This window comes from Cygnus atratus, chromosome 19, assembly GCF_013377495.2.
Source record: "Cygnus atratus isolate AKBS03 ecotype Queensland, Australia chromosome 19, CAtr_DNAZoo_HiC_assembly, whole genome shotgun sequence".
Classification (NCBI taxonomy): domain Eukaryota; kingdom Metazoa; phylum Chordata; class Aves; order Anseriformes; family Anatidae; genus Cygnus; species Cygnus atratus.
In genome coordinates this window covers 9,195,090-9,208,438 of record NC_066380.1, presented here as the reverse complement: position 1 = coordinate 9,208,438, position 13,349 = coordinate 9,195,090, and the positions used below count along the sequence as shown (strand labels likewise).

Here is a 13,349-nt window from a genome sequence, read left to right as displayed (position 1 = left end):
TGCAAATTTTGTTTCATTTTATACTCAGTGCAGCTACAGCTCGGTACAGTACCTCACCCCAGAGCGCTGCCTTCCTGTTGCACAGAGTAACCTCTTGTGATTCTTCGCAGCATCCCAGTGCCGTGATCGCCGGCGCTCTGCATTCAGGCATGACCTGGGCTTTGTGTCTGGTGGCTGTTCCTCCTGCCTCTGAAGGTCTACAGATGCTGGGTGAGATTATGCTTGAACATTTCACAGAAATTGTCAGGAAGATGTCTCTGATGCAGGATGCAAGCTCTAGGCAAAGGCATAGACAGAAAGTGGTCACACGAAAGTAACTGAAAGCATGATGTCAGGATCTGCCCGCAGAGCGTGTCTGTATTTGCCTCCATGCCTTGACTTATATGCAGCTGCTGAATTAATCCTGGTTTATCCCTTGCCCACAAGCCTCTCTATTCCAGGCTTGGTCTAGCACCCAGCCATGGGGTTTCTCACCAAACCCAATCGAGACTTCTCTGACTGGAAGCACTGCCACTCCTTTCCAGTGTGGAATCACCAGTAGTACCTAACCCTGCATTTTTTACGTGAGATGACTCCTTGCTTTCTGGCTAGCCCAACTCTAAAGACGTTTTGGTGTTCTGAAAATTTTCGGTTAGATGCATGTCCTCTTTGATTCATAACTACGGAAACCAAATAACTTGTGTAACAGATCAGGATGACTAGGATTATTATTTATCTTAGCTATTCCCAGTTCAGTGATATAAGGTCATCAGAATGAGCAAACAGGATCTTACCAATGGTCCATCTATCTTAACAGCTTGCTTTCAGTAGAGTACAACAACAAATGCCTTGGGAAAGATATCAGAACAGAAAAAGCAGGTAAAGTTATTTACTGAGTGTAATTATCCAGGTTCCTCTGATTTTGGCTTATGGGACTACCAAACCAGATGTGGTACCTTTCTATTTTAATCCAATTCTGCTTTATACCCCTGACAGTAAGGAGTCCTGGCATCTTACTGTTATTACTACTTAACTTATCACCAGAGCACAGCAGTACAAAAGCTTGTATAGGTTTCCAAACAGTGTTTTTCAGAGCATCTCTTATCACTGTAGAAACAGGCACAGTCTATTTTAATCAGAGACAAAGGGAAGAAGCCTCCTCTCCTGAGAGACGAGATGGTACAGTAAGATACTTGGTCAGGGCTTCCTCAGGAAGTCTGTCACTCAAGCCTGAGAGGTTGGATGAGGTGGATCTTCACCCTGTCAGTCCTGTTTCATGGCAGCAAACATTTTGGACAGCACCTGGAAGCAGTGGTTCTCAATCACCCTGCTATGCACTGGAAATTAGTCTTGATTTGCAAGGAAAACAATTGCACATTCCTGAAGGCTCTTTTAACCCCTTCCAGCAGCCAGTCCTGCAGAGCTTCAAACCCATCTTTGGGAAAGCAGAGCATGGAGGCGTTCCCAAAGAGCATCATTGCTCCCTAGCAATGTGAAAATGTGACAATTGTGAAATGCAGGAAGATCCAAATGGCAAAGATCTTGCAGTGACTGACGGCATCTATTATACTTTAAAAGACATTAAGCATCTCTTGCTCATGGTAGAGCAGATACATACCTCAGCAAGGAAGATGACTTGCAGGAGAGTAATGATGTTGTAGTTTTAAGAATGTCCCAGCATCTTCAGTGTCATGAGGAGAGTACTGTCCTCTGCAAACTTGTAGGTGTCTGTGGCTGCACACAGATATGCATGGTCAGCTCTTCATGCAAATGTAAAACACTTGTGCTAACCTTACGTATAAGTAGACAATCAGATACTGCAGTGGTGATAACAATAAAATGAGATCAATGAAGGCCATTAAAGGAAAATGGGAAAAGTTCAGCCCCTGTGCAAGCAGGTGCAAACCAGATTAAATTTGGCTTGTTACTTTCTAGACTAAATTCAGTCAGCCCACTAGCATGGCACTTGAATGCTGCAGTGTTTAGTGAGCCAGCAATGCTGAAATCTGCTGGGAAGGTCACATACAAAATATACGGCAGGCACAGAGCTTCTACTCATGCAATGATATCATGCAGTACAGATTTCCAAGACAGCAAACACCTAAGAATGCCCCAGGTAACAGCAGGATCAACAGATGATTCCCCTTCTTTCACTGAGGAGGGTGAAATGCCTTGAATTGTCAGAGGGAAATACTGCTCAGCCGAGCCAGATGTACAGCTAAGCTAGCCAGTAGTTTTACAGCAGGAAAACACCACAGGTTGAGTGGATGCTTCTGCTACTGTAGCTTTGTCTTAGGCAGTAAATAAACCACCTCACCCCCCTGTCAAATAGCTGCTCTTGGGGTGAAGTGGCCGTGTACCCTGTCTTGAGGGTGGTGATACACTTTCAGACATAACTTTAGTGCAATGCTGTTACCCTTTATGTCCAACAACCTCACTCTACAAACCCTATCATGCCAGCTGCCTGATTATGCCTGATTTCCAGAGCCCAGCTCACTGTTTTCATGCCTTCTGAACAATGTTGCATCCATTCTCACAAGCTCCAGTTGAGAGGCTAAATAGCAGGTGCTTGCCCTGTATTTGCATTGACTCTCTAATATGAGGCACCTGCCGCATCCTCTGCAGTAAAGAGCTTTGCTTAAAAGGACAAAGAGGGAGAAAACAAGTGAACCACAAAACCAGCAATTTTAATGATTTCTTGGTAGAGTTTTCAAGTGAGTGTCTTTAGCAGAAAAATATGAAATATCCCAGCCCCCTTTTTGGTATTTATTTATTTACTCCTCCACTGAAAGGAACCAAACAAACTTACTGAGAACTGAAAACCCATCCATGTGGTCAATGGAAATTCACCTTTGACTGAAGTTTGTGAGAACTGAAAACTTTTGTGAAAGACATTAAAAGCCAATTCTTCAGAGACATGTATGTGCCCAGCTGCCACTAAAATCCAGAGGCGTGAAGAGTACAAATGCCTTTAGCAGTTTCTGTTTTGATCCTCAGTGGGAACTGAGTCCGTTTCTCATCAAAACCATTAATCATGTTTTCGCCCATATAGTTTAGTGCCAGAGCCTTGTCTTTAGATTTCCACGATCTAAGAGAGCTCAGAATATGTACCATGATGTATCTTTTATTATTGTGTATGTTTCCTCACCTCATCCCCCTAATTAAGGGTTTTAGATAGCAAATATGCTTTTGGGCTCGTACCTTCAAAGAGACCCTCTTAAAGAAAGAGCTCTTTGACTTTAGCTAAATTGTAAATCACTTGAAATGGAAATGCAACATCAGTAAACTGAGGTTACTGCAAAACATCATTAGTACTCAAGGTATGAATCACAGGTTTTTAAGTTTCCTCCGATGAATCATTCTCTTGTATTGTGCTTCGGTGTTATGTTTGTACTTCTCATCTCAGCCCGAGCTGAGGGAGATGGGTGCCTGGGCCAGGGTCCTTCTGCTGAGCACTCCTTACTCCTGAAAAATGCTTCAGTGCTTGATCCCGCAGGAGTAGCACATGGATCAGCAGAGGTCTGGTCCACCTTGCCTTTCATTTACTGAGACATGGTAAAGTATGTACCCTGCTAGATGGGCAGGTTATTGTGGGCGTCTCCAGAACTGTTCTGCCCTCCACCAACTTCCACCAGGGTGAGGAACTAAGAGGATATTCAAAATCCCAGTGATGCTTAATTTCCATTGAAAGTCAGCAATTCAAGGATTGAGAAAGATTTTTTTTTAAACAGTATTTATTAAAAACTGTGCCTGTTTGTGTGATCCTGATCCAAGGCTGGTCACAGAAGGAAGTAAATGACACTCCAGTATCACACTAATACTGCTGTGATGATATTGTTGGCAGTTGCCATAAAAGAGTCTTCTGAGGGAGATGCTGCATCTCTCTCATCCAGGCCTTCTTCTGCTCTTGCAACACATTGGAAGGTTTCCAAGAAAAGCAACGTTCTTTTCTCATTTTGTTTCTCCAATAAAATTACTGAATAAAAATAGACATCAGACAGTAGGAAAATAAGAGAATATAAAAAAGGTTAGAACTGCCATTGCACAGTATTATCTCCTCGGGAAGCTACATAGTGTTTATTCGTGCTGTGCAACTGTCTCTGTTGTTCAAAAGAATTATATCACTCAGCCTTGTAAGGCAATAGAAACACAGGTATATTAAATTAGCTGAAAATTGGCTATGGGGGAAAAACATCTTTTTATACTGGAGGTGATATGCACCATCCATCTCTCTCGAAGTGCAGGTAGAAAGCAGAGGTGTTAAGATAGATAATAAAATGCAGTAATAAAGCAATACAAATGGAACAGTTATAAAAGTACAATAACTTCCACAGATTTGTCAGAGAGTGCATTTGCTTAGTAGGAGTTATTCTCTTCCCAGATAGTACCAGTTCTGCCCATGTAGCATCCTTCCCAAAGAAAGGAGCTGCCTACTGTCCTGGAAAATCTTTGGTATCTTTCAGCAATGTTTGCTGTCAAGAGTCAATCAAAACAGAAATGTTCTTTTTGGAGTACTAATCCCCTCTGCATTCTGATGAATGGCTTGGGAGTGACAGGAAGGAGGTAATGCATGAATCACAAAGCTGTAAGAAATAGGATGATTAAAAACATAGCTTAAATGAAAAGAACAGACTTCTTTAGAATGTGATTTTTTCAAGCATGTCTGGAGATTTCAGGTACCTGAAATTCCAGTTATTCAGTGAAAAAACACTGGAAGAATCTTCATGCCCAGCATGGTGTTCATCACTTCCTGAACACCAGGCCATTTCTGAGTGATTCGACCAGTGTAATCAAAAATGGAGCCACCCAGAGCAGGCTCTGGGTGCCTACTCTGGAGTCTACATTTAAAAGAAGGAGAAGTGTATCACTTTGCATGGCAGGACGGAATAGCTGTAAGCACTGAAAGTTGCAGCACTGAAGGACTTTTGGATGAGGTCTGCAGAGAACATGCTTTGACCCTGTGCTGCAAGAGAAGGCAGCACTGCAACCCGCCGCATCCAGACATCCCAGGGCTGGCAGAGAGATGCAGCACTGAGACCTGGGCATCTTAGAAAAGGATCTTACAGTCAACATACATAATAGATTCATAGCTTTTAAGTCAGAAAGGGGCCATTAGATCATATAATTTGGCACGCTATTCAGGTGAAGGCCATACAATATTACTCAGTCATTCTCATATCGGCCAAATACCTTGTTGGTTATTTTGTTTGTTTGTTTGTTTTCAGGAAAAAAAGAAAAAAGAAAAAGAAAAAGAAAAAGAAAAAGAAAAAGAAAAAGAAAAAGAAAAAGAAAAAGAAAAAGAAAAAGACTCAGGTTGATGAGCCATGCAAAGAAACATCAGGTGAGAGCTGAATTGTGGGACAGGATCACACTCAAGTAGCTTTTTGCAGTTGCGTGTGGCCATCCCACCCAAAATAAAGAAGGGTGAAGCACATAGACAACTGAGGCTGCAGGTGAACAATGGGTTTGGTAATGATGACAGTGCCACTTAGATGGAAAGGGGAACTGAGGTGTCTTTGGAGACATCGACATAAGGGCCTAGGGGAGGAAATGCCCTAGGAGGGGCGTTGCTCTGGAAAGTTTAGTCTGCAAGAACAGGAATTTTCCTGTGTATGAATATGAACATGAACATGAAACTTTTAGTAACTGTTAAGAAGTTGAATCCTGAACTAAAGATTAGTTGGTCTGCGTTATGTCAAAGACTATTATTATTTGTGTTCCTTGCATGAGAAGAGCGTATCGAAAACTTTTGATTGAGGAGAGATGAGTAATTTGGAGATCAGGTGAAAAATAGTGAAACGTTCCGGGGGATCAAGTCATCTCTGGTTAAACTTCACTAGAAGGGCAGAATTACATCACACCTGAATTTAGCTGATAGTGTAACATACACAAATTAGAAATAAAGACCATGTGAAAGCTGGTCTTTATTTGATGGCTAATAAATCTCCCTGTGTCTTATAAAAAGGGAAATATACATAACTTGCTCGGTGTGGCATCTGTACATTAAACCCTATTGGGAAATGATATGTGAACCAGGGAAAAGTCAAAGTCACATCTAGCTTGAAGCACAGTTCATATATCACAACAGGAGCATAACTGCATTGTGAAAGCGTATTTATAATTCTGGAAAGCTGAAAGACTTCTGTAGTTCACCCTCCTCAAAAGAGTAAAATATCATCACTCATCTTCTCAAAGAGGAGCCTGGGAAGTTGTTTATGTTTTTCCAGTCCCTATAGCGTGAGGAAGGAAAGAGTTTGCAAATGCTGCTACTCCACTGTAGGCACACTGTGGAGTACATGCTACTGTGTACATACTGTACATACATGCTACTCCCCCCCAAATGTAAACAATAAAATAAATGAATAAAATAAAGTAAAAAAATAAATGGTGGTAAAAGAAGGAAATAAAGCCTCTATCTCCTCAGAAAGTGACCTAACCACCAGGCCACATTTTTTCTCAGGATGTGGAATTGTAGAAATCCTAAGAATGGGGCAAGAAGGATGTTTCAGTAATCATTAAATGATGAAATATGGAGCTTTTTATTTGTGGCTTATTCAAAAAGGTCAGGTTGAAGCCACTGGCAGCTTTTGGTTACTATCAGGCAGCAGCTGCTTTCTAGTCTCCCATAGTTAAAAGTGAAAATCCCCGTAAGAAGAACAACACGGTCCCTCCTTGGAGCCATATAGCCCTTGTGTGCAATCAGCACCTCTAAATGGAAATGTTCAGAGTCAAGCCCTACTTATTTACAATTACACTAATTTACAGTTGTGTTCATTTACATCTCCAGATGAGCATTGCTTTTTCAGTGAATTTTCAGAGTTGTTTAGCATCAGGCAAACTTGGTTCTCACAAGCTCTGCTTTTTGACAAGGTGCAAGATTTTCAGAAACCCATTGGACAAAAATGCATCTGGGCTCACTGGGTCAATCCCAAAGACAGGCATCAGTGTGAGCTAGACTGTGCTTCCTTGGTGTTTCACCCCAGCCAAACATAGTTGAGTTATACAGGGTGAATCATTTTGGTAGTGCTTGTGTTCCGAGCCAATATCATGGAGAGATTATAGAAACAGCCTAGACAAGTTGTTTGGTCTAAGTACCTGTCAGATTTCTAACTCTAAGAAAAATGACTGGGGGATCTTGTGATGTAGGATCATGAGCCCCATGAGCAGGCAGTAGATGAGAGTCTAATTAATGGAATTGTGAAAAATCACACCCACTATGTGGGAGAAACACCACCTTTCTGAGGAGGCAGCCCAATCAAAGAAAACACACCACATTTAGGAATGAAATGATAAAACGCCATTATCAAGCAGGGATGATGTAGGGATCGAGGAGAGCTACCTCGGCTGGATGCATCCAGGGAGGAGCAGTACCAGGAGGATGGGGAAATCATGGCATTGCTGTGTCACAAGGCAGCCGGGGCTGACCTGGAACTGCCAGGGTGTAATTGCCTCTGGAAAAAACTGCTTGTCCATTTACTTAAGCCAGAGAAAATGTATGAGTCATTGGAGGCAAAGCAAAATTAAAAAGACCATAGCCTTGAGCTACAGTCCTTTTTTGTGCGTAAGAAGGTAAATATCAGGCAAAATAATGCATCTGACAGTATTTTCACTAGAACAGTTACCCTAAAAATGTCCAAAGCTTTTATCAAAGCTGTATTTCTTATCCACAAGAAGGACATCTCCAACATGGATCCAGTTCTGTCTGCCTTCCCTGGAATTAAATTTGGTATTTCTGTCTTTGATTTCAGTCACTGCATACAAAAGCTCTGTACATTTCCATTGATATTCAGATCATTTCTACTTCAGCTTCCTTTGAATTAATGTAACCCAGGAACCTCAGCAATGTCAGTCTCAATTTATGCAGGCTTAGGCTGAAAATTCTAATCTTGTCTGTCTGTTCTTGATTTTTTTTCACCAAATTCTTTTTTTTTCTTTCTTTGATGCCTTTATGCAAATGTCTCAGTGCCTCAATGGGTCTACAGCACTCCACTGGTTTTTATGATGGAAAAGCAGTTTTTTCATCCTGTCCAGAAGAGCTAGACACTGAGATGTTCCAAGAACAATCAAGAAAACTCATCAACATGAACAACTGTATCAAACAGCAAGTGGTTTTCTGTCAATACTACTTCTCCATACTTTTTCCCCAGACTTTTTCACAATGGAGACCTGCCAGCCAACACAAGGGTATCCAGCTGATGAGAACAAAACAGATGGAATTCTGCAAGCGGAGGCCATGCCTTTGAAGGTGCTACCTTGAAAACAGCAGAACAGGTACAATTCACAAGTAGCCAGAGAGTCATGGAGTCCACCAAACACCAGCCATGGTTCAATGAGTCAGCAGCAAACACAATGACGAGCAACTCAAAGTGGTGCTGAGCTCAGTTAGCAAACCTGACCTGCGGTTTCATACAAACCCTTTTTCCTTCTTTTAGACTACATGGGTTCATGCCCCCTGAATTTCGCTCTCAGTTTCAGGTATGAATGAATTCAAAATCTTTAGGTAAAATTCAGTGAGAAGAAACTACCTAGTTTTGACTGGTTTCAGTACAAACCCAAGCAAAACCACAGAATTGCTCATGGTTTCCAGACCAAACCATATATTTCACCTAGTTTTTTGGAGGTTTCATTATGAAATTTTCATGGAGTCAGAAAAAAAATAAGCATGCAGCTTAATGTCCCAAAAGCACTTTGAACTGCTATCTACACTTCTGTTTTCTGAGAATAAAATGATTGAAAGTGCGTATTTTTTCTATCAGCCAACGTCAAGATAACTGGTTGCAAAGAGATGGTTCTCTGCACCGTGTGAACCCCCAGTTTGCTTTAAGTGCAAATGGATTGGCTTACTGACCCTCCTTAGCTCCTAGGTTTTGGACTTGGTTTTGGTCCTTGTGTTGGGCTTGTTAGTGTAGCTTCAGCCTTGAATACATGCCTGCAAGAGAAAAATAAAGAATTCTCCTTCTTATGGTGGGAAATCTATGAATGCTGCAGGCACAGCATAGGCAAGTCTGCATCTTTTATGCTTTCTAGAGTAAAGAATATCTCTGGGTTTAAAGAGACTTGGAAAATACTGAGACTCCAATGGTGTTCTTTCTTATTGCTTGACAGTGGTTTCTTCCAGCAGGGAATAAAGCTTGGATCATTTTTAAGTCAGGCCAGGAAATTCATCAAGCATTTGGTAGCTCCAGCTACTCATACATGTGTAAGTGTGGTGCAACAGGGGCTGTGCAAATTAACATAGTTTCAGTCTCAAACTCATGATAGTCAAACAGCAGACAAAAGAAAATAGCAGTGAGGTGAAGACATTGAGAGACATATATTTTACTATAGAAAATTTGTCACAAGATATAATGCATTTTCTGTGATACATAAGCAAATGTATTTTTTTTTCTGGATACATTTCTGAAGGCTGTGTCTCACCTACTGAACCAATTCTGTCATCTAGAATACATCAGTACTAATTCTCTTGCTGAATTCCATAGGAACTAGCTTATTGAGCACAACTGAACCAGGAAACTCAACTAGACTGGAAGATTTCATTTTAAAAGACATCTAGCTTTCATTTCAAAGACTTCAAGCCATGATGGAGTTGCCATTTCTTTCAAGGAGTCATGCCAGTATTTAAGTAAGCTCAGCCTAATGGATTTGTTTCTCTCTCTCCTATGGGGTTGACAGAAGCAGACAGATAGGAAGATAGAAAAGAGGAAAGCCTTGGGGTTTGTTCACCTCATCCATCATTAACCCTCACTTCCAGTGGTCCAAACTTTCCTTTTCCCAGTTAAATTCACATGGACCTAGCATCAAATTTTCTTCATTCCTCAGTTTGATTAAATAAGTAGACCAAATTGCTTAAATTTCTCTAAGTAAAGGCGTCTTTTAGACCTTTGATCATATACTCCCTCATACCATTATAACTATTTAGCAGGGAAAACTTGTAACAGAGGATTTTTCTCAGAACATACAGGATGGGAAACTGCAACTTCAAGTAGTGCTTCGAATGAAAAAAAGAACACACAGCAAACAATTGAAAGTTAGAGACACCCACTCAGATGCAAAAATATCCCGTACCTCTGTGGCAAATGTAAATGTAATTAGGCAGTTTCAGGATGTGTCTTGACAAGCTGGTTTGTTTTGTTTTGTTTTGTTTTAGCTATTTTCTGGAGGAGTTTGGCCTGTTGGTAAAACTCATGCTGGAAGGAAATCTGGTTTCACATCCGGGCTGTGCCACAGCCTCGCTGTGTGACCAGTGCCATGTCACTCCCTGTGTCCCCTTCCCCGGCGGCACAGGGAGGGAAGCAGCACACTTCCCCCAGGCCAACATACGGCTTCACTGTCTGGTAACATCCCTTGAAAGAGCAGAATTGTTTTAGGTGAGATGGTGGTGACTTTGCCTTAGTTTCATAGGCCAAAAGCAGAAGGGAAGAAGGGTGGGAGGTGAGGGAATGAACGCTCTGCAAGGAAAGGCAGCCGTGCACTCTCTGAACTTGTCTGCTTGTTCTGCAAGGAGACAGGTTTGAACCCAGCAGTGAGCAGGACGTGCTAATGCCTTCGGGTCTATAGCAGCGTGCCTGTCTCCGGCATTTTCCACCCCAGAGCTCTTATCTTTTTACAAGAAAGATCTACATAATTTCTGCTGCTTTACAGACAGAAAAACTGAGGCAGCAGCTGGAGAAGTGACTAATGCATCAGGGACATCACATGTCTTTGTGAAGCCTTTGCCAGATGCTTTTTGAAAACGAGATCCTTGGGGCTTCTACTGCGAACTCAGCCAGCCTGCAGAAATGGCAATGGGGCCAAGGCTCCACGTGCCCACGGGCAGTCTCTGCCAGCCGGGCAAGCCAAGGAATGAGGGAAGGAGTCTGGTGAAGATAATGAGAAAGAGGAGGAGGTGGTGTAGGTTGTGAGAGAAGATGAAACAGCTTTGACACAAGCAAAGGAAACTTCAAGTTTGGAATTTCAAAAAATCGACTCAACATTTCTGTCGTAGCAGATAAACATCTATCTGCTTTATTACTGGGAATCATCTTTTTTTTTCTGATTATAAATAGAAACAGAATGCTACTTCGTTATTTCCTCTGGGTTTTTTTGGGGTAGGTACATGTGGGTGGTAAACAGCTTGCAAAGAAGTTGTTGTTATTATTATTAGTCAATATGAAGAACCAGAGGGTAGCGCCTGAGACTGCGATGCACCGGGTATGGGATAGCCACAAACCAAATATAGGTCATTCACTCAAGCACATCTATGACGAAGGGGACAGAGCACAGGCGAACCACTAATCTGTAGCTGTGATTATTGTTGCTTTGCGATACTATCTGTATCGCTATACACATTTTTTTTGTGTGCCAAAAGGCAAGCAGAGACACAAAAGACCTCAAGGGCTTAAACTAACAATGAGACATAAAACCATCAATAAGCAGCTGAACAGAGCTATCAGTGCACTTGTTTAAGAAAGCTTTTTAGCCTCAACAAAGCCCTGCTTGTGTCATGGTAACAGCTAGCAGTGGAAACGTGCGGTATTGGTTGCTGTACAAGCACATTACAAGACACTTTTGTGAATCTGCAGTCTAAACAGGCGATACAAGGTCTGATAGGAAGCACAAGCACTGAGCTCGGGTTATCGTGTTATATCAGGCTGTTCGTCTTCCAGCCTGAAGTGCATGAACTGCCCTTGCTTGCTTGGAGCATCCCTGGTGACGGGCAGCAAAACCCATCAGGGCTGGGGATGAAGGACTGTCCCGTGACGCACCGGTCTGGCCTCGGGGAGAGGGAAAGGTAGGGATGACCTGAGTGGGGATTCTGGGGATGGAGGTCCTGGGGCACCCACAGGCATGTGGGCTCCAGGCAGGGTGGGGAGTCCCAGCAAGTGATAGCTGGTAGGTACATGCCAGTAGGTTCACCAAACACAAGGGGAAACTTCATCCCCTGGGAGAGTCCTGGCTGCCATGCTCCATATGTGGCTATTGTGGCCAGTACAGGCTTTAGAGTGGCCTTCAGGGCAGCCCTGGTTACCAGCGTGGCTCTGTCCTGAAGGATGTGACCTGGGACAGTCAGCTGGTCTGTGCCAGCTCCCACACCGGGACTGGTCTTCTGAGTCGTGGTCCAAAACGGGTGCAACCAGCTGGGAAGGATTCAGTAGATTCCCCATCACTAAACAATGCTGTTTTGTTGAAAGCAAAACTCCTTATCAGAAAGATGGCCATTCTGATAAAACAGTTCGGAAAATTTAAGAAAATAATAAATTTGAAAGAAACCATTTCAGCATTTTGAGAACCGAATGATTTCATTTTTCTAAAAAAATGTTTTGTTTTGGAACACTTCACTTGATACTATTTTATTTATTCAATGTATTTATTCAGCTCGAAACTCTGGGAAACAATCAAGCCTTTTGATCTCCATTTGCAACACTTTGGTGGTGGAGAAAGGGACTTTTGCTTTGTGACACATTTCTACACCTTGGTGTAATAAGGGCCAGATGACGTTGCACAAAGACACGGGGCAAGGGGTCAGGGACCAGCAGACAGGCAAGGCAGGTGGGACACAGGAAGAGCTGCAGGAGAAGTAAGGAGCAGTAACAATTGGAGAGGGGTTGTGAGACTGAAAGATTAAATCCCTGGGTCCATGGGAATAGGGCTCCCTACCTCTGCCACCACTCAATCTCATTTAGGAGCATTGTAATGCACTGGGCCTCACTGAGAAGTAAGTGTAGGGCTACCAAAAGGGGATGGCTATTCACAGCACAGCCACACACCCCACAGAGGAACTGTGGTGCTGTTGGTGACTATATTAAAGCAAGATGAGATGGAGCTACCTTCTAAGCAAGAGCACATCTTCTTCCCTGCTCGCTGCAGCACTTGAGAGTGGCGGAGAGCTGGAGGAGGGAGATGGGGCGAGGGGGTGCCTGGGATGAGCTTCAAGGTGGGGGCAAGACAAGGATGGAGAGATTGTGAGGCTCTGGTCTGCTCCACACCCCTCCAAGCTGGGGAAGGGATGGAGATGGCCGAGGGGAGGGCACAGCACGGCCGGGCTTTGCTGGAGGAGCAGGTGCCTGTCCTCATGGGTGACCACAGGGATGGGGGCAACTGCTCCTGTGGGGCAGCAGACGGCCACTGGTGACCACACTTTATGTCGGGGGGGAATTCTTGGCTTGGGAACCATTTTTTCTGAATAAAACCAGCAGCTATGACAGCTCCTCCGCACAAAGGGGAAATTTCTATAGGGCACAGAGGAGAATTTTTTCCTCCCTGTCTATATGATATCAAAATCTAAATATTTAGCCTGACCTACAGCTGACTGCGTGGCATAATGGAAAGGAAACCAGCCAAGCAGAAAGCAAAATGACAGCTCATGAGATAGGCCTGCAAATCAAAGCTCA

General features: G+C 43.0%; 1 long non-coding RNA gene across 1 annotated transcript; it reads left to right on the top strand.

Moving 5' to 3' along the window:
• Positions 1-60: 60 nt before the first annotated feature.
• LOC118257043 (uncharacterized) lies at positions 61-13,215 on the top strand. Its single transcript, XR_004781446.2, has 3 exons — positions 61-210; positions 5,205-5,320; positions 8,127-13,215. It is a non-coding gene; the product is annotated as an uncharacterized LOC118257043 (long non-coding RNA).
• The last annotated feature ends 134 nt before the right edge of the window (positions 13,216-13,349 follow it).